We start from the raw sequence: 26,539 nt of genomic DNA on the forward strand, positions 1-26,539 counted from the left end.
AAGGAATCAGTTTTGTGTATCAAGTGTTTTGAATGTGAAGTCCAGGTCTTAGGAGAACACAGAGGGTACTCCTAACCTCATTGCCATGAGCAGTAAAGAAAGGCGTTCCAGACTGGCGACAGCTGGCTTGAGACCACAGGCAAAGGGGGATGGGAGGTGAAGCCAGCTGTACTGGTAAGAGATGGTTTCAGAAGGTGATTAGCACGTTCAAAGGCTTGGACAGTAAAATGGATAATCACACTTGTCTTGGATTTATCTGCCTGCTGGACATGAATTATCTGGCACTGAAACTATTAGCAGGCAATGTCTAGATGGGGATATGGGTGTACTTGGTTCTGAAAGGTACCAGAACATGTCATCCCAAAATATGCCTCTTTGGCCTATAGATTATTTTGAGCTAAAGGCACTGAGAACAAGCAAATATAGGAAAAGCTCCAAAAAAATGAGGCCACATTTTTGTTTTATAAAGGTAGTTTACATGTATAAAGGAATCTTACATTTGCAAAGACATTCCAAGCTTCTCCCTTACCTGGAAGTAGAAGACCTGGCGATTGTTTAGCAATGAAGAAGGTACCACTTAAATTCTGACAACAAACCTAATTAAACAAACCCTTGTTGATCATGCCTTTACAGGTCACCTTGCCAGTCCTTGCCTCCCTCTCCTAGAAGCTCAAATCCATTTTTTCTCTGTTTAGCCTAAGCTAGTACACAGCCCCAAGTTCTAACCACCCAGCTGGGTTATCATCCCTGGGTGTTCCCACGCCTCTGTGCATTATGAACTTCTGGTTTTCTCTTGTTAGTCTATCTCTTGCCAGTCTTATTAACAGCAGCATCCAGCCTGAGAACCTAAGACGGGCAGAGGGCAGACGGGCAGATAGTTTTTCCTCTCCTACAGCTCTCATACACGGTCAAGCAGCCCCATGCCCCAAAGACAAATGTGGACCCACACGCTTTCCATATCCCACTTGTAGTTCAGAATGGCCGGCCATCGGGTACCTGACAGTCTCTCCTAAGGGTGCCAGAGAGGATTAACTTCTCACGGCTCCTAGCAGGCAGGATGCTGACACGGGCTGGATGAGAACTTTCAAGCACACTCCCCACAGCTCAATTAGATCAAGAGAAAGCCTTCCTGAAGCAGCTCAATAGACTTATTGGACATTTTCCTTCTCTTCACAATATTTAAAAAAAAAAAAAAAAAAATCCTCGGCTTCCTTGCGACCTGGAGTTGAAAGTTTGCTCTAGCCTCTTTCAGTGAGTCTCCCTCTCAGGTGAGCCTGCTTTCCTTTTTAATGGGCTGCAACCTCCTCAGTCAACAGCGTATTTATGGGGGAGAACAGGCTCCTGGGTGCTCAGCCGGCCCTGGAAGCCATTCTAAGTCGCTGTGTATTTCTACGTTTGACAATAGCTCTCAGGCAAGAGAAGGGCTGAGAGGGCAGGAGTACCACTTCCCGGTGTCGAGATCACAGCAGAGAGAACAAGCAAATAAAAAGCTGAGTGAACCTGCCTGTGCCCTCTTCTTGATCGAGCTCTGGTGCGGATCTGGGTACATGTGGGGAAGACAGAGTGAATATACGCCTTTTAACGTGTTGTCCGTAAGTCAGCCGCAGAAGGCAGGCCGTTCTTCATGGCATTGTCAGAAGCAGGTCATAAATACAGTTTTACTGGGGGAAAGTGACCAAAAGGATGGAGAGTGAACATTGGCGTGGCTTGGCAAGGAACTAGGCAGAACACCTCTAACTCTCTGTTCTTCTGTTTGCAACCTTTATAATCCACACGTACGCTTTTTTTCCCAGTCCAATTTTTTATTTATTAAAGTTATGGATGTTTATTAATAAAACAGCCACCATAACACTTACTAAGCACCTATTATGTGCTCTATCCTAGACCTCAGCATTTATTACCTCACTTAGAATTCAAGCTAAGTAGGATCATTATTATTTATTCCCATTTTATAGATGAGGAAATGGAGACAAGGTTTCAATAACCCATCCAAGGGGCGCCTGTGTGGCTCAGTGGGTTAAGCCTCTGCCTTCAGCTCAGGTCATGATCTTGGAGTCCTGGGACCGAGCCCCGCATTGGGCTCTCTGCTCAGCGGGGAGCCTGCTTCCTCCTCTCTGCCTGCCTACTTGTGATCTCTCTCTCTCTCTGTGAAATAAATAAAATCTTAAAAAAAAAAAAAATAACCCATCCAAAACAACACAGCAAAGGCATGGCAGATCTGCCTACCTATGTTTGACTCCAGGGCCCAAGTTCTTACCCATTATGTGCTAATTGATTATTACATCAGTGATTCATCAATGAACATACAGTTACTTCTGTGAGAGTCCTTTAGTTTTATTTTTAAGAAACCAGTTTTTTTTTAAGATTTTATTTATTTATTTGACAGACAGAGATCACAAGTAGGCAGAGAAGCAGACAGAGAGAGAGAAGGAAGCAGGCTCCCTGCTGAGCAGAGAGCAAAATGAGGGGCTCAATCCCAGGACCCCGGGATCATGACCTGAGCTGAAGGCAGAAGCTTTAACCCACTGAGCCACCCAGGCACCCCAAAAAACCAATTCTTAACAACCTGAAGTCAGTAGCAACACCTGACATTTGGTTGGATTTTGGATACATCAAGTTGGCTGAGTTATCCAGATTGCTAAATTTACTACATGACTTTAAATCAGTCCTTGTACATTGCTGAACTAAAGGGGAAACCAATCCAAATGTGTAGAATTCTACAACAAAATATTTTGGATTGGGAAAATATTACAGGAAACGGGTCTCATTTTCAGTGTCTGTAGTTCTCCTACTCTATTATTTTCCCGGAGAAGTTGTGAAATACCTTCTAGCTTTTCCTTGCCTCTTCCAATCCACTTTTCCCAATAGCCATCATAATTTCTAGATATGAAATTTTATCATGTCACCATTTGGTTTAAAAGCTTTCATCGTACTGAAAATAAAATCCTAGTGGCAAAATTCTTAGGAAAACAATGGCTTGGTTCCCCTACATGACAGTTTCTATAAACTATCTGCTCTTTGAGCTGTTTTAGCTTTTTATTTATAGGTATACATCTACCACTTTATATACATATATATCTTTACATACTTATGCATAGCAATAATATGATATATAATAGATATATAATTAATATATATATATACACACATGTGTGTGTGTGTGTGTGTGTGTATGTGTGTGTGTATCAAGTTCAACACGCAGAAATTTTTTGAAGTCTCCTTTCTTCCCTTGCAGAACCTGGCATAAACTGCTGAGAGTCATATGATCTATTTTGTACCTGAGGGATGACAGAAAGAAAACAGTGTGGCAGGTAGCTTTTGTGTCAGCCCTGCTAAAGACAGGATGGCAGGGGACGTCTGCTTCAACAAATGTGTATTTTCCCCAAAAAAACATAGAGTAGTTTTAGAGGTTCCTCAAGAAGTAAAACAAACAAATGATCCAAAAGCAAAGGATTAAGGGAGTGGGGAAGAGGCTACTTTTCAGTACATGCAAAACCAAATGGAGGAGGATAGCTACCAGTTGTCTTATTCCTTATAAGCATAAGAACAAAATAAAGCAGGCTTAACCCTGGCAATAAGATGAAAGTAAGCTGTAGTGGATTGGATGATCTCAGATTCTTTAACTTATGGTCAGCATGATGGGAAGAGTGTATGTTGAGATCAGACCTACCTCCAAAATCTAGCTCCACTCTTACCTAACAGTTTTTCCAGGTATGCAGTGAGGAGGACGAAAGCAGCCTCTGAGGACAGATGTGATGGTTCAACTGGATGAAATACACAAAATGTCGTTCACAGCCAGGCACAACACGGCAGGACTCAGTAAGTGCTAGACTCCCTCACTCCATGTTTTCCAAATTTGCTTGATCATAAAATCAAACTGGGGGTACTTGTCAAAAAACAGATTTTCAGGCATCTTCCTTAGAGATCCTGATTCAGTAAGTCTACAGTGAAGTCCAGAAATCTGTATGTTCGCTAAAGGTCTTTAGTGATTATTATGTTATAAGCAAGTTTACGGAACAGTGCTCCAGCTCATGTGGCCAAACCCCAGGATTTGAATCTAGACCAGATCAGACTGGAAAGGTCTGGAAAAGCCTCCTGTTATGGGTGAGTTTTGTCCACCTTATGATGATATGTTGAAGCCCTAACCCCAGTACCTCAGCATGGGAACTTATTTAGAAATAGGAAGGTTGGGGGCGCCTGGGTGGCTCAGTGGGTTAGAGCCTCTGCAGCCGGCTCAGGTCATGATCTCGGGGTCCTGGGATCGAGCCCTGCATCGGGCTCTCTGCTCAGCGGGGAGCCTGCTTCCTCCTCTCTCTCTCTCTCTGCCTGCCTCTCTGCCTACTTGTGATCTCTGTCTGACAAATTTAAAAAAAAAAAAAAATAGAATCACTTATAAAAAAAAAAAAAGAAAAGAACTAGGAAGGTTGCAGATGTAAGTAGTTAAGTTAAATGAAGCCATACTGCAGTAGGGTGGAGTCCTAACCCACCGTGACTGGTGTCTTTAACAGAAGACAGCCACAGGAAGACAAGGGCACAGAGGAAAAGAGCCTTGTACTGGGGAAGTCAAGATTGGAATTACACGGCTGCAAGTCAAGTGTCACGCACTGAATGTTTGTGTCCTCCAGCATCATATTAAAATCCTAATCTCCAATGTGATAGTTATTTGGAGGTGAGGTTAAGAGTTGGTTATAATTTTATTTAAGTCCTTTACTCAGTAATGTCTTTTAAAAAAAATAAGTAAAATACCAAGTGTATTTATAGTGCATTGTAGCTATTTCTGAGCTCAGAAAAGTTTTGAGAATGAGACAAAGCACAAAGGGCAAAGTCACCGGGTACAAATTTTTCATTTTCCCTGGCAAATAGTACCCCCCACAAAAAGGTTAGTTTTTCCATATATTTAGCCCTCACTGTAATGACACATGGACATCTCATTGTTCTACCCCTTATCAATACCATATGGAATCAACTGGAGTCACAAGTATGATGTTTCATAGTCATTTCTTCTAGGGTGGGAACCTTGGGAGCGGATGCATGAAAGGTAAAGTAGATAATACCTCAGGGCTCTGATTGCTTTTCAGTTTCACTTCTATTCTTCTCTGCACACACACACACACACACACAAAATGTAGTGTGCTGCTACTAAACTAATTTCTAGGTTTGAGGGTGGAGATTACAACAAAAGTCTGTGCTTTCAAGTAACAGGGGCCATTAGAAACTTTTGACCCAAGTTTATGGCTCCTTATAGGACACAGAAACTTATCACAATGTTCCTTCTGTCATTCACACCTACTCCTTGTTCACTATGCAAAAAAAAGTTTGGTGATCAACAAGAACAGTCACCCAAGGCCCTGTTCATGTAGCATATAGGTGTTTGGTTGAAAACAGGTGGAAGAAAAGGCAGAATCTCATTAATCTCAATTCATTAATCTATCTGGTAGGAGCAGCATAAGGAAGAAAACCCCATGCTATGTAAGCATTAAGAAGCAAGGCTGGAAAATAGATACTAAAACAATTTATCTGTTTTAAACAGTGTAAAATTAATAGGCTGATTTTAATTTGGAAATTCTTTTCCCCAAGAAGTCTGGATATATTTATATATATTTGTTTAATAGATGTTGATTATTTTTCTTAGTAATAGCCCAGAGGTGTCAACCATGAATCTTAATTAAATCATAGTGTGCCTCTACCTTGCCTCATGACTCAAAGCAAGAAATTTAGCATCATTTTCCTGACCATTATATATGTATAATTAAATGACCAGTAGTTCATGAAATGTACAAAATAGAAAACAGAAAGAATATCATGCTCATGTAACACTGTGGGGTGATTATTTAGAAGGAACTGAGGAGATGATTTAGAGAAGTGTTTCTGTGAAGGTGGTACGTGGACCCCTGTTAGAATCACCTGGAGAACTTTTTGAAAAACGCATATTCTCAGAATCCATCTAAGACTTACGCAAGTGTTGCTGGGTAGGGTCTTAAGTCACTCTGTTTCCCTCAAATTTGTGTATCACAGTAAATGAAGTTATTTTGAAATACATATTGCCTTCTATCTCCTAGATCCAAACAAAATTCTGAGTTAACAGCAGAATTAAAAAACAAACAAACAAACAACAACAACAAACTTTGCACCTTTCCACCTTGGAAACTTTTTCAAATATTGCATCTTGGAAACCACTGATCTCATCTACTGCCTTCATTTTACTGACAGCAAAATTAAGTACAAGGAGTTGTGATCCCCCTAAAGTCCTGCTGAATATGTTACTGGCAGAGCTTGGACCCCACCTGGATCCCCTGACAGGGATCACACTGATCATATTCTTTATAAACACTGTTTTATTACCAAAAAAAGTCAAACATAGAAAAATAACCAAAATCATATGACGAACATTCATGGACTCGTTATCCAAGTTCAACAATGATCACTTCATGGCTGAATTTGCCTCCTCTATATCCACACCACCCCACTACCCAACCCCTGATTACTCGGAGGCAACTCCAGGATCATATCATTTCATCTAAAATATTTGCCCAATTATATCATTGTAAGGAAGAACCCATTAATATTGCTTAACTTCTTTGTGTTTCCAGTATTTTTCATCTAAAAAACGTTGGAACTATCATATATCAAGATAGTGAAAACATTTATACTATCCTTCTCCCTCATCTGAGAAGTAGGAAGGATTTTAAAAGCCTATGTTAGTTTGATCATCTCTGACCAACTCCATAATTGTTTAAGGTAAAAGAAACTGTGGGAAAACAACCTTTGAAATATTGAGGCAGTATGGGCAATTTAGGGACAAATGCCTAAATTCTAAATAATTCAATATATTTATCTATTATTTATTTATTTATTTAAATTATAAATTTTAATTAATTTAATTTAATTTCTAAATTCTAAATTCTAAAAACTTAGATTAAAGATAACATATAGTGGATAAGATTAGGGCCTTTCTTTCACAAACCAAAACGTAATTAGATCAAAGGCGTAAGTAGCAACCAGTCCACCCAGGAAGCTTTTTAAAAATTGGTCTTTTACTTTTTAGAGATATTTTGAGTGACCTAGCACTATGGGGGAAAGCCACAACAAATTCTGTCCGATTGCATGTGAAATGCTTACTTACAGTGCTGTATATGAATAGGAAGAGGGAAGGAGTGAGAGAGAGACAAAGAGGGAGAAAAAAGGGTGAGAGAGACTAACTCATGCACATTTTATCCCCTTCGGTACAAGGAGTTAATTATCATTATGGTAAATTATACAGCATATGAATTGAGGTAATCATAGGGCAATCAACTCCCAATTCAATTAACAAGAGGTACAATATCTTGCAAAACTCCAAAAGGTTTAGGATGCTTTCTGTCATTGCTACCTAATGGTCAATACGTGTGGAAAATCTGACTTTAGAGAGCAGGGTTAATGTGATCCCTGTTCTAACAATGACAAAACTGTAATTCTACACCAAAAGAATGACTCTCATATATTGCTCAACCTCTGCCACAATATACTGAAATGGAAATAAACAAGAGGGAATAAAGCATAATGACTGCAATAATACATTAGGGTCCCCTCTTGCAGATTTTAAGAAAAATTCCAGCTGACAAAGGTATGTGAGGATCTTGACATGAGAGATAAGCTTGTGAACTGCTATTTTATATAAACATTAGTACAATACTTTTTTTATTTTTGAAGATTTTATTTATTTGACAGAGACAGAGAGATCACAAGTAGGCAGAGCAGCAGGCAGAGAGAGAGGGAAGCAGGCTCCCCACTGAGCAGAGAAGCCCAATGCGGGGCTCGATCCCAGGACCCTGAGATCATGACCTGAGCCGAAGGCAGAGGCGTAACCCACTGAGCCACCCAGGCGCCCCATAGTACAATACTCTTATATTGGCTAGAAAAAAGAATCTATAGGAATATATGTGTGTGTGTGCATATATACATACTTAATGTATATATATTTTAACTTACAATGACATGGAAAGTGTCTGATACATTTCTAAAATGCTGAGACGAAATTAGAATAATACTGAATTTGATTAAATAATGCCTTCCATATTGCTTTCAGAAAGCATGCGGCTGATTCTGAGTTTCTGGTTTGTTGTTTTTAGATTTAGCATGAAACCCAATTCTGTGATTTAAAGGAACACATCAGTGAATGTCTATATTTAAAAAAATGAAAGGTATCATCCATTTTACAGTATAGTAAACTAAATCCCCTGGAGGAGAAATGATTTGCCTTAGGTCACGAAGCTAATTATTTGAAGAGCCTGGGATTTTTATTTGGCTAAGGAGATGTGTCAAGTGACTGACCCAGCATTTGTTGTGTAATGTAGCAAGGAGTAATGCAAATGGTACATGCTCCCTAAGCTTGAGAGGGTTACAGTCTAATTTGGGAGCTAAGATACTGGAACAAGAACTAGTTTTTTTTTTTTTTTTTTTTTTAATTATGGCATCAAATTATGTAATATACATTTATGGTATTTTGTAGCTGAGGTAAAGGAGAAGAGCACTCATCCATATAGGTAAGGTGACATTTAAGCTTTGTTTTAAGGGATGAAGGCATGCATTTCAGCCCCTAGAAATCTGCAATTTAGTGTTGGAGAGAGGGGTGGACAGATATGGAGAAATGATCTATGCTGAAAGGCAGAAGTTTTATTATACAACAAAAGCAAAATACTGTAGTTACTATGTGTCATTGGTGAAAGACAGGAATCGAAAGAGGTTTCAAGGGGAAGTCCCAAGTTGGGCTGTGAGCAACAAGAGGTATGTCCAAGAAGGTGTGTGTGGAGGAAGACATGAAGAGTGAGTGGATTCAAGGAGGTGTAAAAGGGGCAGGCTGGCTGAGACAAAGGCAGGTGTAGACAGGAGTCAGGAGAGATGGTTGGAAAGACCGATGGAGGCTGGGTTGTGGAGAGCCATGAATGCATGCTTAGAAATAGACGCTTCTGAAATCCCAGGAGTCACCAAAAGTTCACTGGTGGGCTGACCAGTTGTGACAGTGTTTTGGAAGAGAAATCAGGGGACAAGGGAGATGGGACCATCCAGCAGATAGAAGCAGAGCGCCCCATGGCAAAAGGAATAAATGAGAGAAGAGGAGAAATACTGGTATTGTCCATTGACTGAATATGATGGGTAAGAGCAGAGTCAAAGATGATTTCATGGTTTCAGCTGAAACTCAGCAGAAAGGAGTGTGATCTACTAACTCAGACAAGGAAAAGGAAGAGAAGAGGTTGTAAAAAAACAATAGGATGGGACACTTTTACCCAGTGAGAATGAAGTGACAGCCAACATCCTCTGGACATATTTAGGAGGAAGCTGGGAACTGGAACTCAAGAGAGAAGACAGATTTTAAAAAAAGGGTGACCAGCTGTTCGCTCCAGGTATATGACAGCATGTGAAAGGATACAGAATTGAGAGTATGCTCGTGTGAGTCCCACCAAAGATGGAATTCTTTGAACAAATTTCATTTAGGGAACAGTGGTAGACAACATAAGATACATCAAGTCCGGGTTGCCCTTTCTGGTAGCTAGCACTGCCCTTGCAGCATATGGGACCACAAAAGGCAAGACAACCTGGCGCCAGTCCCTCCATTGGAGGGCAGAACTCCAAATGACCCTTCCACACTTGTCCTTTGGACCTCATCCAATTATTTTCTTAACTTTCTCAGGTATTTTAGGTATTCCTATTGTTAGGTCCAGACTATGACTCTGAATTCTTCCTTCTTCTTCACTGTCACAGAACACAGCCTTGACACACCAGCGTGCCTTTATTTCAACCCAACTCATAGGCAGCCAGTGATGGCTTCAGGATTTCTAAGTAAGAACAACTTCTTGAAGATCATGAGGCTATTTGGAATGGGAGGTCAGGAGACTTATTTTGAAACTGCAATTTTTATACTAAGATCTGCTTTTGTTTACATTGTAGGTTAGAGTAAGAGAAATTTCTAAAAATACATTTACTTGCACATTATATCTTTGTCTTTTTTTTGGTAATTATCACTGTTGTTATCAGGCAAGGTGTCTAATGTATTAGTGTCCCATGGTTGCTATAACACATTAATACCAATGGGGTGGCTTACAACTGCAATTTACTCTCTCATAGTTCTGGAGACCAGAAGTCTCCAATTACTATCATTTAGCTGGAATCAGAGCACGAGCAGAGGCCCCGAGGGAGAACAAGTTTCTTAACTGTTCCCGCTGCTGGTGGCTGCCAGGATTCCATGGCTTGTGGCTGTGTCACTCCAATCTCTGCATCTGTGTTCACACCACCTTCTCCCCTGTGCGAGCAGAGAGTCTCCTCTGTTTCTCTCTCCTAAGTATGCTTGCGATGACATTTAGGGCTGGCCCTAGATAATCCAAGATGATCTCATCTCACTATCCATAACTTAGTCACAGTTGCAAAAGCCCTTTCGCCACATAAGGCAAAACTCACAGGTTCCAGGAATCTGGACCTGGTTGGTGTCTTTGGAGGAGATTTTTCAGCCTACTACATAAAGGTAGGGCTAATGGCTTTCTTAGGACACCTGGGGTGACATTTCCATCTACTCTTCCTTGTGAGATCCTGAATAGCAAGATGCTAGCTTAGATATGAATTTTGATCCTTAAAAAGGCCTGGCCTCCACTACCAAAGTTGGCCTAAACCCATTCATCTCAGTTTTTGAAACACTGTTACCGCATAAGGAATTCTATGTGAAGTCTGCCGTTTTTGAAGTAACCTCAACTTGCACTTAAAGTATTAGAATATTTTCATAAGAATGCCACACAATGATGTGACATATGGATTTAATTAATAGTATGCCAAGCCTAAGATCATTAATTTCCACTGGTGACATTAAGATGAAATCAATGTTGCAGGCCACAAAATGTGCAACGTGACAAAATGGGACAGCGATTAGAAAATTGTTGAAATGAAATTCATGAGATAAACTCCATGCTGAGAGAGAATATAAATGGCAGAAATGGAGATACATACAGGGGCACAATAGTTGCTGACAGTTATAAAACACTAACTACTGTAGTCGATGTTTTTAATCATTTTACTGAAAAGGGGGTCCGTGGCAGAAAAGATCGGACAGTGGATAACTCCAGTTCTACTAGGTATGTTAAACTTATCATTACTGAGTTGAAGCAACTTAGAATAATTTTAATATTAGATGGTACTTGTTAAACATAATCTAAGTTATTGGCGGGTAACTGCTGAGTGACAACAACAAAACAAAACAAAACAAAAACCCACAACAAAACAGCAACCAAAAAATAACAGAGAGCCAATATTTCTCAACACCCAGACCACAAAGGGAAGAACTCATGTGCCAGTAAGAGATAGCTCCATGAATCTGGGAAGATGTTACTACACTTGTAAGGAGTAAATTGAAAAGTAGTTTGGATTCTGTACTTAGTCTCTGAGGACAGGAGTAATATATGCAAGTGTAAAACTTCTAAATTGCAGCCTGGATGTTTTCCACATCTGGAGGCTTGATGTACATCAAATAGCTGAGAGGATTAAATCAACTTTTTACTTTTTAATCAGCCAGTTTCCGAGTCGTATGGACACAGCTAATGATTCATGTTGGAGGGTTATGTTAGTCATTTCAAGTTTATTAAGAAGCTACATCTCTTCTCTCACCTGCGGAGTCAGCCCTGTTGTTTTATAAGCCCTATTCAAACACGTCGACACGTACATCTTCATACACATTATTGACGGACCTGAGCATTTGGCAAAAGAAACTCTCATTTATTTTGTTGAATGTTTATATCATGTCTGAGCCTTATAAAGCTCCTTGTACATTTCTGCAAGTCAAATACAATTTTTTTTTAAACCTATAGACCAAACCAGGGAAATCAAGAAATATTTTAAACTGATACTTCAAAATAGACATCCTGACCACTCATCTAGGTTAGGGTTGGATATTCACCCTCCTAAACATGTATGGAAATTGTATGTGTGGTATTTCTGTTCTGAAGATGTAATAAAATATAATACACCTTACTATATTCTTAAGATTAATTTCCTCTGTTTCTTTTTAATTTTTAAATGTGGCTACTGGACATACAAGATCATGCTGAGCTAGACTCAGCTAGGTGAAGAGGAATATTCTTGACCATCCTGGATCAATGGAACAAGGTAGGTCTCCAGTAACTGCCATCCTGGTGTAATGAGAGAAGCAGAGATGTTCTCTTCAAGAAAAGTAAGTGGCTGAAGTATTAGGTTCCAGAAGTCCAAGAGGAACCAGAGGCAAGATGAGCGAAACTCCTCCCTGCTCCAGAACAAGACGCACCCAAGCCAAGGACAAGGCTAACTCCATTGATGAGAGTCATCAGGCCCTCCAAAAAAACTGCAGGTTAAAAGGACAGAGGACTGAGTGGGACATAGGAGCAGAAACCAGCAATAACTTGAGTAATACAACAAACTTTCCCCTCAAACATCCTCTTAAATCAAAGTAAAGAATGCAACTTCAGCACTACAGAAGTTCATCAGAATCCTCACATGAGAACTGCTCAGACACTTTGTAACCTCATTGTTTTCCAGACCTTTCCTTTTGACATACCCAACTACTCTTCAGAGGAACATAGCTCTGTGTGAAGTTTGAAAGTTTAGTTAATTTTGGGTTGTATGTACACAAAATACCTCTGGGCAGCGTGGAAAACCCATTTTTTCCCCTCGTTCCATAACTCACAAGAGAGCTGAACATACTTTCCTAAAATTTTCCTTTCCACCAACAACAAGCTTAAGTCTATGTCTGCCCATGAATTTTGAGGCTTTATCTATTTTTTTGAAGTTTTTTTTTTTAAGATTTTATTTATTTGACAGAGAGAGAGATCACAAGTAGGCAGAGAGGCAGGCAGAGAGAGGGGGAAGCAGGCTCCCCGCTGAGCAGAGAGCCTGATGTGGGCCTTCAATCTCAGGACCCTAGGATCATGATCTGAGCCTAAGGCAGAGGCTTAATCCACTGAGCCACCCAGATGCTCAAATTTTTAGATTTTAAAGACTGACTTTTCAAGGGGTGCTTCTCTTCAACTGGGACTTCCTTCTGAAATGTTATAAATATATAGTTAACTCTCCCTATAGTTATGGAAAAAGAAAATTTTTCTTGTGTAATAATTGGCAACTGATATATTTGCTTTATTAAAAAAATGTGTATTTTTCCAAATTTGCATATGAAACCACAAAAGTGGTAATAGATTTGACTTTGACTTTAAACCACAAGCTCTTAGACGTGAAGCAGTAGAGATATGGAAAATGCTATACAACAGAGTGAAAGGGAAGTCCAACAAACCTTAATATTCTAGAGTTACAAGGTGCTGTATCAGGAATAGGGGTTCAATGGATGGAATTTAAGAAGAGCTAGGCAGTGAATCTATTACATTTCCCCCCAAGTACTCTTTGAATTAAATAAAATGGATCAATCCCACCAACTAGAATTTTTCCACACTTTGGGCTATTTCTTGGGTACCATGTAGGTTTAATCAGAACCCTTAAACCAAGGAAGGCTTTAAAGCTTTGTGTCCAGCTTTCTCAAGGAGCCACTGGGGATCTGGTTCAAGTATTTATTCAGAAGGGAATCAAAGAACAGGCTTCCTTGTACTTATAACTGAATTCAAAAACAGTGGTGGGCAGAAGAAATGGGAAAATGATCAAAGAATACAAATTTCTAGTTATAAGATGAATAAATTCTGGGGATCTAATGTATAGCATGGTGATTATAGTTAATAATACGGCATTATATACTTGAAAGATGTTAAGAGAGTAGATATTAAATGTTCTCACCACAACAAATAAATTGTAACTATGTGGCCTGATGGAGGTGTTAGCTAATCCCAGCAGTAATTTTGTAGTAGATAAGTGTATCAAATCAACACCTTGTATATCTTAAACTTATACAATGTTATATGTTGGTTATATCTCAATAAAGCTGGGGGGAAATTAAAAGAGAGAGAGAGAGAGAGAATAAGGTATTTGTGGAAAGAATGCTAACATGAGAATCAGAGATTCTGGTCTCATTTCTACCACCACTTAGCTGGGTGATCTTAGAAATCATTTAACTCCCCTGGGCCTCAGTTTCCTCATTTGTAGAAAGTGGAAGTTTAAGTTTTGAAAAAAAGCAAAAAGTAATATAATCAATATATTTACCTTCATAGAGATACACCAAAACAAGGAATTTTGAATAATTTTTGTTTTGTTATTCATCCTATTTCCAATAAATGCACTTTTAAAAAGGCAATAAAACTATTGTATCTAATTTTTTTTTCTATGGTATGGGCAAGGTGATTTCTCATTTATCTTTCAGGGCTAGGGTCCTGAGTCTCAAATATACAAAAAATAATGTGTATCATGTGTGACTGCTTGGACATCTGCCATCTAATTATCAACCAAGCTGCCTTGTCTCCCAGCTTGCCATGACATCTGGATTGTAAATGTCATGACATTTCAGGCATTCAACATTCCCAAATTGACACACCCTACATTCTGCCTTGGTCCCCAAATTAAAAGCCAGCACTTTTAAACAGAATTCCAAGAGTATAGATAGAATTGGATCACCCAACTACCAATAGCAGAGAAGAGACAGTTCATAAATTATAAAGGAATATTGGAGTGGTTGGCTGGTTTGGCAAAGAAATGAAGAGAAGAAATAAGCCTGCTCAGATTTGCACAAGTAGGGGAAGGTACAGACCACGAGCTGGTCAAAATAAATTTTAACCATCCCTAATGAAAGATATTTGATAAAAGATTTGGTACCTTCAGTGACCGTGAGTCAATGAATATCAAATAAATGATCCAGAAAATGTTGTCATGGCAGGACTACATTAAAGCTACCTAGAATCATGTTTATGGTTTTAATTAATTGTATCACAGTAGGGACCAGCTCCTGGCATACTCTCAGAGCAAGCAAGGCAACGGAATGTCCTTGGTTCCTCCAGACGCAGGAATATGTCACACAGGGAAATAGGGGCACTAATACATAGATAAACTTAGATCCTTTCTTTCTTTTCTACCATCCTCACATATTATAATTTAAAAAAACACACACAGTACGAATGTCTTCTTTTACAGGTTTTTTATCCCCCCGACTATTAGGCTGCCAACAAATAATCATAGTCATAAAAAACAAGCCAACAAACCAAATTTGAGCTTCATGTAATATATAGCCAGCTCATTGTGCTGAGATAGAAATCTGTGAATTCAGCAATTTCCTACAGTTTGAGAAACTGCCTGCTTTCACACCTCTGCTCATGTGGAGTGATAAAGAATTGTAGCAATCCTCCACCAAAATGGACCGACTTCATTATCACATACAGTAAAGGTTTTAGCTACACATTCTCTCTTCTTTGCTGGAAGGAAAAACGATACCCCTGATAACCAAAGAACATTATTAAAACCAGTTTCCCAAAGAGTTTAATGATAACTAAATTATTTCTCCTTAAGAAAACCAAATTGTGAATTCGGTTATGCCCATGACACTTGACACAGTAAGGGTTTTGTATTGCTGCCTGTTAAATGGCAGGCAGATTTTATTTTTTATTGGTAATTCTTAGGATTAGTGGAGGGCTGACATTTAAAACACACTTTGATTTTAAAATTAATTATCCTGGTTTGTGTGAATACTGAGCCTGTTCCTTCTGTCTTCCCTTCGCGCCCCCAGCCCCCAAACTCCAGTTTTTGCTGCTACTATTGCTAGAAGAGACATCTGGATTTAATTATTCATCTGCTGCATATTTTGCAGTTTGGTCACAGTCTCAGATTCATGAGAAAGATTTAATTTTATCCAAGGGCAAGACCCTTCTAGATAACACTTATTTAACAGCTGATACTGCTGGTATTAATAATAATAATACCAAAATATAGGTTTGAGCAGTTCCTTTGGAGCCCAAAAGAGTCACTGCTCTTTTCATCTTTTTCATCGAACCACCTCCATATAGTATAAACAGGGATTAACAGTGTATGGGTTCAAATCCCACCTCCAAAGTGTATCAGCTCCATGAACCGAGAGACACTTCTCATGCTTTTTTACTCCTCAGTTTTCTCATACATAAAATGGAGACAAGAGAACCTTATTCATAAGGTTGTTATGGGAATTAAGTGAGTTAATAAATGTAAAAGTATGTTAAACAGTCCCTGGTTCATAAGTGCTTAACACATGTAGCTATTATTACGGTGTCATTATGAATGAAATTCACGAAAGACCCAGTTTTAAATCTAGGCAAGTTCCAATGTTGCATTACCTTAGATGATTTTCAATTCCCACCTGGCCCCTTAATTTATCCTTTAATAAAATAGATTACAAATTAAATTTCCTCTTGCCTAACAGACAAAGCTGGCCTTACGTTTCAGCAGAGAAGACACAAGCCCAAGTGGCACAATTTCAGCCCAGCAGGTAGGAACCTCACAGGAAACATCCTTTTTGACTTGTACTCCTCCCTCACCCGTATACACAGGACTCACAATTTTCCCTTAAAACATGAAGTTACTAGATTGAATTTAGGATAAATACTCCCACTTTATTGACTATAATGACCTTAGCCTGAGTTACTTTATCAGACATAGGGGGATCTCAAGGGCATGGTGTCCGGGAAAGAGCCATAAGGGTAAAAATGGACAGTCTGGGAGTACGGCACAATGTATACCATGGCCTCAAAAAAAATTCCAGTTTACCATGAAATTGTGTGCTAGAGGCAGAAATGGAAACAAAAGGGAAAGAACAGGCACAAAAATATGACCAATTCATTTAATTTCTCCTTTTAGACCAAGAGTGGAGCTTATTAGAGGAGGTGAGGGGTTATATTCAATTAAGAATAAAAGTGTGTATACTCAAATTATATTAATAAAGGGCTTATTATAGTCAATTAATTATAGTCAATTAATTAATTACATTTCAAACACTATAGAAAAGCCACAAAAGCAGATACTTTAGAACTGGGGCTACAATAAATAGGAGAATAGAGAGGGTAATCTAGGTAATTATGGTCAAAAAAGAAGGAAAAATCAAAGATAAAAAGAAAGAAAATTATAATTTTTAAAAAAGGGAAAGGAAAAATGGGTCATTTGGAGAGCCAAGAAATTCACTGGGTAGAAACATTTAATAAGATCAGATTCATTTTTTCAGTTAAGCATTTTAAATTTAAATGGTAGCTTTCAATTTATGATATTAAAAAAAATGAGTCGGAACACATCATCTGAGTGGAATGGATGTTAAATTGGAGGATGTAATGATCGATTCTAGGCAGGATGTGTGGTTTAAAGAATGCCTTACTATTTACCATTTTGCAGGATGCTTTTGTGGAATCTTTTTAAAATAAAAAATCTGAAGAAATGACTGAAACCCAAGTAAAATCACAACTCAGGAAAAAGAAGGCAATTCTTTAAACCTGAGCTCCGTTGAACAATTTCTGAGGTGTCTCTGTCCTAGCAAATGGGTGCTTCGGCCTCGTAATTTGGGAAATTCTGGAGACGCCAACGGCCGGAAGCCAAACAAGCAGCCGAGGCTTGCTGTGTTCATTCAATCTCCCCTGTCCCGTGCAGTCAGGAGCTCAGAAAACAACACTGTTTTTCTCTCCTTCAACCACAGAAACCACACTCTGTAGTAACCTACACGTTGTCTTCCTGTAGTGGGAGATTTTCAATCGGTGTATTTTGAGTCCTGAATTTTTCCAAAGGGAACGTCAAATCAGAATGATAGAGTAGGTGCTCAGATCACTTTGCTAACGCACCATCCCTACTGAGAATCATTTTACAGCGGCGGAAACCAACTTCCCTTACAGAGTGGTAAGACAGCCGCCTAAGGCCAAAGAGTTAATTTACTGACTGTGTCAAAGCCAATATTTAGGTTTTTGGGGGATGACTGTTCTTTATTAAAGAATTTGCAGTAAGTGTCCTTTAAATTTGTTTGTTGTTGTTTTTTAATCTGGTACATTTAGAAAGTTTCCAGTTATTAAATTCTAACTTACAGATAATTCATGTAGGAGCACATTTTTTGGAATTAAATGGTTAATATCCAGAACTCATTTTCTTGGTCATAAAATACCAGCAGTATAACAAGATACGGGGGAAAAAACATACTTCACTGCATAAATCTTCCTTAATCATTATAATGAACCTCTTTCCACAATTCACCTTATAGAGGAAATTGAAATGCCAGCCCTGATTTGCCGGTGTATCCCCATGAGACAGTTTATTTAAATCACCCCAGTGACCAGCTGAGCTAGCTCCCAAGTGTCTAGAGTGAAACACTCTCATTGGCAGCCTCTGGCCAGTGTTCTGCAATCTTTTCCAAATCACAGCACACGCAGAAAATGAGGGAGTTGGAGAAGGTCTACATGGTCGGAGAGAACTTACCCAGGACTTTGGTGACCTCGGGTCTCATTCAGCCACCTCAACGGCTAAAGAGGTTGTTTGCAAACTGGTTTGGTTCCAAAGACATGATCTGGGAAGCTGGGGCCTACATTTCCTGGACCTTACAGAAAATATTATCCTTTCAAGTAGGAGAAGCCACTCACCCACAGACTCCAGGGTAATGTAATCTGGCTGCCTGCCTCGGTCTGTTAAAAATACATCTGCTTCCCTGGGTCCTATGCTTTCCTCCCCAGGTCAGCATCTCTCTTGCTTCTGAGGAAAGATGTCTCTGTTGATCTCTCCACCACAGAAGGCTTCCCGGGCTACCCACCACTGTCTAAAGCGAGTATCTTGCTTCTGGTTCCCCTTGTTTCACTTGGCCCAGCCAGTGCTTTCATTCACAACCTCAGAGGAAGGGGATTACAGGCTTGATTCTTTCCACAAGCTACTTCTCAGAACCATGTCCCGCTCTCATCTGAATCCAGCGTTAGGTCAGTACCTGATATTTCCAAATAACAGAAACCAGCTCGAAACCAAATTGCCAGCACGGAGGCCGTTCCTAAGTCTCCTGCGTAGCAAGACCTGGAGAGGAATGTTCAGCTGTTGTTGTGACTTTGGAACTGAAGTAGATTGAAGAGCTCACCTCCTTCAATTCCCTGACTGAAGAGGGGAGGTGCTAGAAATTTAGAGAAGAAAGAAGGAATTTGTCTCATATCTCTGTGGCAGAGGCGGCTTACTGTCCCAAATACCTAGGTTCCCGTGGCAGTCTCAGGAAGAGAATACCCCAACTCATTTTAGGCAAGATACATGGTTTTCTAGCTAGGGACTGTATGTTCCTGCCTGTCTTGTTTTGCAGGCACCTCTAGCCTTACGGGATAGAAGCAGAGGGAGACCCTACTTTGGGGTCTTACCCTTTAAAACACTGAGGCATGTTCTTTCCCTCTCCCTCTTCCCACCGGCTGGAAAATAGGAAAAACTGGCTTCCAGAGATGGGGCCCACATGGTAGCAGTGGCAGAATGGTCGGTTAATCCCAGACCTCCAATTTATGAATTGTTACCCTATATGGTTTGCACTCTTGGTCCTGGTGATGGTGGTTCTTTGTTACAGAAGTTAAACCTTTCCAGTAACTAGTGCATTCAGTGATATTCAGCTCTTCTTTAGATGGTGGTACAAGCATCACCCCCACAGCCTTGGTCACTTTGCAAAAAGAGACATGCCTTTAAAAATAACAGATGACCCTACAGAGACTATGACCTATTCCAGGTCAGAAGTCATCAGTATTCTCAGCCCTCCGCACATAGTAGGTGCTCAATCAAAGCTTTACAAATTGGCACCCGGAGTTAAAAATACCACTCCCCTTCTCCTTTCTCATTGTATCATCTACTTTCCCTGTCAATGCACTGCTAATTTCTCAGGAGACAAATGAGGAACTTACTTCCCCAGTGCGAGATTAATTATTCCACGCCACTGCTAACTCCCGACCATATCAGTCTTTGACAGTGTGCAAAGATAAATGGGGAGGCAGCCATTTGAAAGGAAATCATTATGGCACCTCTCTGCTCCGTGTTATCACATTCATATCAGCATGGGAGATAACTTTGAAACTGCTTGTACTGCACAGGAACCAGTGTTCCGGCTGGGGCCTGCAAAGATGAAAAGGCCCCTTCTTGCTTTCAAAGTCTTCCTGTTGCAGTCTGCCTTTCAAAGGCGCCCACTGCTTGTGCAAAGGGCTGCCCTGGAAACGGTGGGCACCGGCGACCTTCTCCCCCGACCAGAAAGCAATTGGGGAGGAAGGGAAGCAGCTTCCTGGCAGGGGAGAGATTTTGGCAGATGTGAGCGGGACGGGCGCTGTCAACCCCCAGTTCCAGACTGGTCCCACGCTGAAAATGTTGACGCTGCCTACCACCGAGCTCACGGCAGGCTCCCCCCAGGCTCGGAAGGACTCAGAGGCTCTATAGGCTGTCAACTAACTGGTCTCAATTCTAAACATGCAAATACCATGCAAATTCCATGCAGTCATTTTTTTTCCTTCCTTCCTTTCTCTCCTCTTCTTTAAATTTTCTACTAAACTAAAGATGTAAGAGAAACACCTATTTGGCTAACATGCCGTGAGACTATTCTAGCTCTAAAATGTTTTATCCTAAAGCAGAAGCTGAGTTGCATAAAGCTTCGAAGAAACATCCCCACCTCGCTTCAGGGAATAGGTTCCTCTCAGCTGAGGCCAAGGTTTGAAGAGACAATGGTCCATTTCCCCCCGCAAAGGGGAGCCTCCTGGAATTTCAGTGTCTGATATGCACACAAGGGGATCGCCTCGCCTTACCCACTCACGGCTCTGTCTTTAAGGGTTGTCCGTAACCCAGCATTTCCTTTAAGATCTGGATCAAAAAAAATAAAAGTTCTAGGATTTTTCTCATAGTAGTTTGCCTTCAGGCCAGAAAGAAGAGTATAATATTTGCACAGTGGGAGTTATTTTTTATTGCCATAAAACAGCTATGAGGAAATAGGGGTCATTCATAGCCGATGAAGTAAAGCAAAAGGCAAGAGAAATGAGACATCAGCCAGTGCAATTTCTTAGCCTCAAAGGTTAGGCCACCTAATGTTTTCCTTACATCTAGTCACCTGCGGCCATACACGGGCCTGCAACCTGAAACAAGTAAGTTGCTGGGGCTGCGTTCCTCGATGTTTCCGTCATTCTCGGACTGACAACCCATGAGCTCTCCTGCTACCCGGTGGTTGCAGATACTGTCCCTTGCATTTTACTAAAAAGTTGAAGTGACCCCAAATGGCAACTTACCCCTGAATAGGCTTTCAGGGGGGCATTTCTTCAGAGAATCACATCTCCATTTAAGCCAGTTGAAGGCTTAAATAAATAGACGGTACTGTTATTGTGGTTTCACTCAGATTTTAGCAGGCTTGAGTCTTTTTCAACGCCAATGACCAGTTCCAGTTCCTCAGACACCACCTCGATTCTGACACTAACCACTGGAGTCAGCATTGGAGCGCACAGGCTTAAGGCTTGATAATCTTCTCAAATGGCCCACAGAGCTAAGAAAGACACTTAACGTTTACCCGGTTGCTATAAAGGACACAAATGGACAGCTAGGTGAAGAGGTACATAGGACAAGGTCCAGAAGTGTGCTGAGTGCAAAAGCGGCTGTCCCCATGGAGTTGGGGTACATCACCCTCCTGGCACACGTTTATGTTCACCAGTTTGGAAGCTCTCTGCATCTCATTGTTTCAGGGTTTTTAATAGAGCTCTGTAATCCAATCCCAAGCCATCTCTTCCCTCCCTGAAGTTCATGGCTGGGGCTGAAAATTCCCACCCTCCAATGACCAGGTCTTTCTGGAGACCAGCCCCATCCAGGGGTTATCTAGGGTAACCATCACATGCTGGAGCTTAAACTCAGGTGCTACTGATAGAGGCTTGCTCCTTTAACTTAATTCCAAAGGTTTCAGGAGCTCTGTGCCAAGAACCACGGACAAAGACCAAATATTTATTTTTTTAAAATACTGAACGTAGAAAGAAGCAAATGCTAAGTTGATCAGAAATTTATTTGAGGCAACAAGTATCTAGGAATGCTGTAATTTCAGTGCAGGCTTTGTTTCATCTTCGTTAGTGCTATGTGCTTTTACGGCTAAACCATATCAGTACTAAAAATAAGACCAGCAAGATATATTGAACACTAACAATTTGCCAGACACTATGCCAGGTACTTTACATAAACTAGTTTTAATTTTCCCGACAGTACTGCAAATGGAGAAACAATGTGATCCAGCCAGTCACCTGACTTCTTATGTTGGAAGTGGATGAAACTCTCTTGACCTCAAGGCAGTCTCTGTCCCCTTGTCATCCACCTCATGCGTATTTACTTTTATTTTTAAAGATTTTATTTATCTGTGGGGGGAGAGGCAGAGGGAGCAGCAGACTCCGCACTGAGTGTGGAGCCCGACGTGGGGCTGGATCCGGAACCCTGAGGTCATGACCTGAGCTGAAATGAAGAGCTGGATAAGTTACTGACTGAGCAACCCATCAGGGGTCATTACTTGAGAATCTCAATGATGAAGCTTCTCTACTGTGTGAACCTGAATCCACAGAGAACAACAATGACTGTATTTAATCTTTTCCATTCCAAATCCTGAAGAGATAGTCCACAAGGGATTAAACAAAAGGCGTATTTATTCCCTTGGACTTTCAGCATGTCATTTGACTTATGTGTTGCTTTCCTTGCTTGCAAACTGAGGGAATGATAGTACAGGAATGACAGTAAAGCTCTCAGCTTCACGCAGGACACTCAGGAATAGTCTGCTCAGGGAAGTGACTGTTCTACTCAGTAGATAATTCAGATTTAACAAAACTCTTCACTTAGCACCAAGCAACTAACTTGTGTAAGTCAGTTAAAAGAGCAACACTGGGTACTTCCAATTCAACGTATCCATCTTTCTGTTTAATGAATATGTTGAGGTCAACATACAAGAGTTGAAAGGAGAACATTAAAATTTTTTTTCTAGGTGAATTATCAAAATGGAATGAAGTTATGTGGAAGCAGTTCTTTAATCAAATACTCTTACCCAGACGGAACATGTCAATTTTAGACAGAGAAAACTACTTGAATACTTCCCGGGTAATACTATCGGGTAATACTGAACGAATACTATCGCTCAGGTTCTGAAACTGAATTCAGGTTGAGAGCCATTTTTAAAGCAAACCTTTGCTAAGGCCTAACAGCTGGGTCTCTGAGTCACATGACTGACTTTCCATTAAAAATTTCCCTTTTTAAATAAACAAATTAGAGAATAAGAGATATAGAAAACTTTGGCCTCCTTCTGTGGATTCTGTGCTATGAATGTAAAGAGACTGGCAAAAATGCTGCAGGAGTCTTTCCCTTGAAAGATAGTAGGAATTCCACCCCCTACCACCAATGTGGCTGAACTCACTCCACTTCTGCAAGCTCCCTGGGACTCAAATTTGTCACTGTGGAACCATCTGACAGTTTCTTTAAGTGTGTCCAGGTAGAGATAGGAATCAGATTAGCTCCCTGCCTTAGAACAATTCTCCTCGGGGCTATACCCATGTGCAAAAAGTGCACCCAGATGTTAGCAAACAACTTCACTGTCACTTTTCCACTTCCAGAATCTCTGTCAAAAATCACTGCAGAGTTAGGGCTATAAATATCCTGTGAATGAGATCCAGTAACAGAAATTGGTGTTGTTTATTCATAAGGTACATCAGACCATTAGTGAGAACATAAGGTGGCTGACATCGCTCATTTCAACATATCACTGAAAGATCACAAATTGTGCCTGGGATATGCATTTTCTTTAACCTCTTTGAATGAAACAGGAAAGTCAACGGGGGAATAGGTATATGAGGTTAGAGCTGAACATGACCTAGCCCAGCCCGATCTCTACACTGGCAGTTTTGAGCAATGTCACTCAGCTCGTTAGTGGGGAGGTAAAAATGGAATTCAAGTTTCCACTTGCAATTCTACAGCTCTTCTGTAAAGACACACTCCCGTCTGACAGTCCATGGGAGCCGGAGATAAAGAAGAAGAGTCAGGGATATGCTAGATAGAAGCAAGTCACACACTCATTGCAGGGGTCGTGTGTATCTAAAATCTCACTTCTACTAATCTGAAACAAAGGGAGCACCAAAGACTGACTGTCTTCCAAGCCCACTTGTCATTGTTGCCTTGTCTTGTGTCACAAGATGAAAATTCTCAGACATGTGTCATTATAAAATTTCCTCTACTGTTCTCAACTTCTTGGCCTACAATTTTATGTTTATCCACTTTTTCAAGATCAAAAATAGTTATTTTAAAAAACAGTCCTGAGAAGGCTGGTAAACCATATAGACATTTTCTCTTTTATCTCCTAAATAGGTCTGCAACCTCTACAATGGGCACTTGCCAGGGAATGCTTGAAGGTTTGACAACGAATGCAGGAAACTGGGCTCCTCTTCCTCATCCCAAGTTCTAGCTAGCCTCTTCTCTCTCCCATGCACCATCATGGTCAACCCTGCCTCTCTGCTTCCTCATTTAGTCATCTCAAGACTCTGGGCAAATTCCTTTCTCCATTAAGTCGTCGTCGTCTTCTTCTTCTTCTTCTTCTTCTTCTTCTTCTTCTTCTTCTTCTTCTCCTTCTATTTTCCATTTCTTTTAAAGATTTTTATTTATTTATTTATTTGACAGACAGAGATCATAAGTAGGCAGAGAGTCAGGCAGAGGGGAGAGTGGGAAGCAGGCTCCCCACCGAGCAGAGAGCCGATGCGGGGCTCAATCCCAGGACCCTGAGATCATGACCCGAGCTGAAGGCAGAGGCTTAACCCCCTGAGCCACCCAGGCGCCCCTCCATTAAGTCTTCTTAAACCTTTCTAGCCTTCACTATATCTCAAATTCAGTACTGGATTTTAAGTATGCTTGAGGTCACTCAGTGTTGGTGCATCTGTTTTAGTTCCATACTAGGTTGAAGTTTCTCCAGTACACTCTAAGTCCCTCAAGGGCACGGCCATGCCCTTATTTTGCAGTTACGATACAGCTTTGCATATAGTCAGAGATCAAAAGTAAACACTGATTGTTTTTATCCTTAATGATTGAAGACTAGAAGTCATAACTTACGCTTTTTGAGTATGTCCCATAACATATCAGGCAGGATGCGGACAATTACTTGATTTACACATTCCACAGTTAGGGTACTTGTAGGATATGTAGCAGGATCTCTGGTCCCTACTAACTAGATAGCAGTAGCACATCCACACGCTCTCCCTATCCCAACTGTGACAACCAAAAATGTTTCCAGACATTGCCAAAAATTTCCTTGGGGGGTCAGGGGAGTGAAAACCATCCCTGATTGAGAACCACTGAATAGATAAGATTTAGATCCATAAGAGAGGTATCAGTTGCCAAGAGTATGTTGTAACCTTTCTGGATTTCTGTGGCTTAGGGAGACAAGATGTCAATGAAAGTGTAGCACAAACATAGCTCAAGCTCATTCTCACCCATGGGCCCATCAAAGGCCATCTTTTATGCAGGCTGCTTTAGACAACTTGTCTCTGAGGACAGGGTAAGGGTTGAGCCACTCTTGTGTGTTAGTGCTTCCTGCGTAAACCTGAGCATCCTCAGTAATGTTTGTAACGAGGTGTCAGAGAAACAGCTCATTTCTTTCAACTTTTGAACACAGCAGCAATCTGACAAAGAAAAGTGCTTTGCTGAAAGAATACTTCTCCTTCCCTGAGCCTGGGAGATCCAGCTTGGAATAATATATCATAGAAATTTGAACTCAGAGTCAAAAAAAGAGAAACGAGTTACTCTATTAAAAGGCATTTGAAATGACATGGCCTATGTCTACACTACATTCACATGCTGGAGTCCAAAGTGGAGACACCACTCCTCCCTGCTGGCTCCACCAACTACTGTTCTTACCTCACAGCAAGCTCCTGAGAGGAGAAAAGAGTTAGGCTCTGTCTTAGAGGTTCACTGGTGACCCAGTAAAGAGACAAAAATGAGTATAAACACTTCCTGAGAAGGTAGCAATTAATTCTAAAGATGGCAATTTATCACAAGGCTGCAGAGGGACACGGAAGACCCTGGGGTGCACTTTTTGGTGGCAATTCATTGCTGCCTCTGAAGTTCATTTGTCTCCCTTGCACACACATGGACAGAAGACTGAGGATGGAGACTTGGCAATGGGGAGAACAAAAGGGAAGGAGGAATGAGAACCCTGCTCAGGTTATTAATGGAGTGAATTCGAATTTCATGAATCTTAACATTCTGCTCTTGGCATGAGCAATCGATCATCTGAAATGCTACAATGCACTCAACAATTAGGGCAATCTCTGGACAAGGGGGGATGGCCATGTGTGTTAAGGTCAAGCAGATGGGCAATGGGCAAGTACCAGAGAGGGAGAAGGAAATGTGTAAAGGGAAAGGTTGGTTTTTGTCTTTCTCTCCCCTATTCCTTCTTGTACTTTCCATTTTAGTCCCCTTTGTCCTCATTTCCACCTCTCTTCAATCAGGCTCCCAGAATTCACAAAGCACCTCATTGTAAAGATGAGGATCTGTAATTACTTATAAACACTTACCCATATTTATCTATTTACCTAGGATTTACCTCAAGGTTCCTATATTGACGTATTTCTCTCTGATAATGTGCTCACATATACTCCAGGTCTCCCAGATCTTGCAAGACTGCAATATCTTCCCAGTGTGGTGGACA

The 26,539-nt window shown here is 40.6% G+C and overlaps 1 protein-coding gene across 14 annotated transcripts in view; it reads right to left on the reverse strand.

Annotated features, from left to right (window-relative positions):
• NRXN3 (neurexin 3) overlaps window positions 1–26,539 on the reverse strand; it is a gene marked incomplete at both ends in the record, with an annotated part of 1,490,367 nt that overhangs the window by 90,898 nt on the left and 1,372,930 nt on the right. The gene's annotated exons all lie outside the window — the stretch shown is intronic.

This window comes from Martes martes, assembly GCF_963455335.1.
Source record: "Martes martes genome assembly, chromosome: 7".
In the NCBI taxonomy this organism is placed as follows: domain Eukaryota; kingdom Metazoa; phylum Chordata; class Mammalia; order Carnivora; family Mustelidae; genus Martes; species Martes martes.